The following is a 2,860-nucleotide window of genomic DNA, read 5'->3' as shown; positions in this document are numbered from 1 at the left end:
TTTTTTTACGTCACCCTACAACTCAGGCATTAGTGTCTGTTCTTGTGTTGTTCTCTAAATTCAGGTGGGATATGTTCAAGATCATATTTTGGCTCTTGTTGACTTGTTTTAATTTTCTTCAGTTTCAGCTTGAATTTGAATGTGATCAATTTATGGTCTGCCCTGGCTTTGTTTTAGCTGAACTGAGCATTTCCATTGTTTCTTCTCACAAATGTAGTCAGTTGATTCCTGTGTGTTTAACTTGGTGATGCTCATGTGTATAGTTGCCTTTTATGTTGTTTTAGAAAGGTATTTGCAATGACTAAATTGTCTTTAAAATTTTTGTTATGCAATCTCCAGCATAATTTCCATCCCCAGGGCCATATTTTCCATCTACAGAACCTTTCTCTTTGTTTCTAACCTTTGCATTCTAATCCTGATTGCATATTTTATCAATTTTAAATTGGGGAATTTGATAGAATTCTTCAAATTGCATCATCACTGGCCTTGATGGTTGGTGCATAAATTTGATTGATAGAGATATTAATTAGTCTCCTTGTAGGCATGTGGATGTTATCAGAGCACAAAAGACAGATTTTGAAATATTCAAGACAGATTTTGAAATATTTTCTTTGATGATGACTGTGATGCCATTCCTCTTTAATTTGTCATTCCATATGATTGTCAGATTCAAAATGGCCGACACCAGCCCATTTCAGCTCACTAATGCCTAAGATATTATCTTTATGCATTCCATTTTGTTTCCCAGGAGTACAGCTCCAGGGAGGTTCTCTTTAGATTCAGAGACCCAAAAAAACTACACAGTGTCATAAAGGAGATTCAAACCACTTTATTGTCTCCCTCTGGTGGTGGCCAGTCGGACGAGCATCTCCTGAAAATCCACCTCAAGGAGAGTCTGTACCACCCCACAGTCCTGTCTGGGTTGATATAGGTAACAGAACAAAGAAGGCAGGCAGCCAACAGTTTTGTAACTGATTTACATAGTTGGTTACATGATGCAGGTGGTCACAATGCAAATGGAGTAAAGTTGTAAACAAGGCCACTTACAGGTCATTTGTAGAGTAAATAAATCTACCTACAAGGCCCTAGGCAAACTAATAGATCATTAAGAGACCCTTAGTAGACTAGTACAAGGCTATGAAGAGATGATGTCGTGGTATTTCAGGTACAACTCCAAGTGTATACATGAATACTTCTATGACACATTTAATTTTAGACAACTTTCAATTTTCCTGCATTTATACTTCATACATTCCATATTCCAATTATTAATGGATGTTTGTAGCTGTTTCTCCTCATTTTAAGTGTGCCCATCAGCAAATGGAAGTCCTGAAAGCTTTGCTCCATTCACATCATAAGGTTTTCAGTGGCTAGTCATTCAGAAGTAGTTCACCTACTACTAGTCTGCTTAGTCTAGAAGCTGTGCTGAAACCTGTCCACCATGGTTTCCCTGCTGGTGGCATAGCTTCCAGTATCACAACATACAAGCCCCCACAGTATGACAAACGAACAAATGAGTGGTGATCAGGGAATGGTTAGAGATTGAAATACCAACTTTGGAAGTTTATAGACCTAGATACAGGATATGCTGAGAAACAATGCCTTCACATTTTGATATTTTTGTTTAATAAATGTTTCTATGATTTTATAGCAACACTTTTTGACTTACCCTTATATTTTTCCAAATACAGCTCAATTAGTGACATTAATTTTTGATACCAAAGAAACAGAGGCAAGCAAATTATCCAATTATACAACTTGAAAATAATTTATTAATTGAATTGCTATATTCAAATAAACTACCTGAAAATTTTTATCTTACTCTGAATAAACCAGTATAATCCCTGCACTCTTGCCTCAAGTGGAAGTATTAGAATTGTATCATTTGTACCTATCCTGAATGTTGCACTACTAACTTAACATTTTTTGTATGGTTTCTCCATGTTGATATTTATAGTTTTGCCTTGTTCATTTTAATTTGTGCTGTCAGTTTATGAATATGCCATGTATAATTTAGTATTTTCCTGTTCAGGGACATTTAAATTGTTTTGCTGTGTTTGGAATTACGAAAAATGCTACAATGAATAGTTTTGGATATGCCTCCTTTGCACATGTGCAAGAGATTCTCTTGAATACATGTCCAGAATAAGAATGTCTGAGTCTTCAGATATAAACCCCTAGAACTTGTCTGATACTGTTCTAAGTGGTGAGATTTCTCATACCTTAACCTATTCCTCATGTTTTCCAATATGATATATGAGATTTTATTTTAGGTTTGGATTTGTATTTCTTTAATTCTTACTTTGATGTTGTTGTTAGGTGCCATCAAGTTGGTACTGACTCATGGCTACCTTATGCACAGAAGAACGAAACACTGCCCGATCCTGGGCCAACCTCACTATTGTTGCCACGCTTGAGTCCATAGGTTGCACATATTATCCATATACTTACTGGTTATTTGAGTTTCTTCTCTGTTTTCTTAGTTTATTTTTAATATAGATGTATAGGGGTCCGTCAGTTGTATGCACTCAGCATTTGGCTTATTGAAAGTAATTTCTCAATATAAACTTCTCTTTTCATTGTTAATAGGCATTTTGTTATACATAAATTAAAATTTTTACCAGTCTAATTTAGCAATATTTTTCTTTATTATTTGGTCTTTTTTTGTTAAAAAAAAAAAATCCTTTGCTAATCCTAACTTCATAGTATATTCTAAAGTTTTCTATTTTTCACATTTATAGCTTGAAACCACCTACTTTTTTTGTAATGTATAAGGGAGGTTCCAAAAGTTTGTTTGTTGTTGTTATGTGCCGTGGAATCGGTTCTGACTCATAGCGACCCTGTACAGGGTTTCCGAGGC

Source organism: Chrysochloris asiatica, unplaced genomic scaffold, assembly GCF_000296735.1.
Source record: "Chrysochloris asiatica unplaced genomic scaffold, ChrAsi1.0 scaffold00176, whole genome shotgun sequence".
Lineage (NCBI taxonomy): Eukaryota > Metazoa > Chordata > Mammalia > Afrosoricida > Chrysochloridae > Chrysochloris > Chrysochloris asiatica.
Note: the sequence above shows the minus strand (reverse complement) of the source record.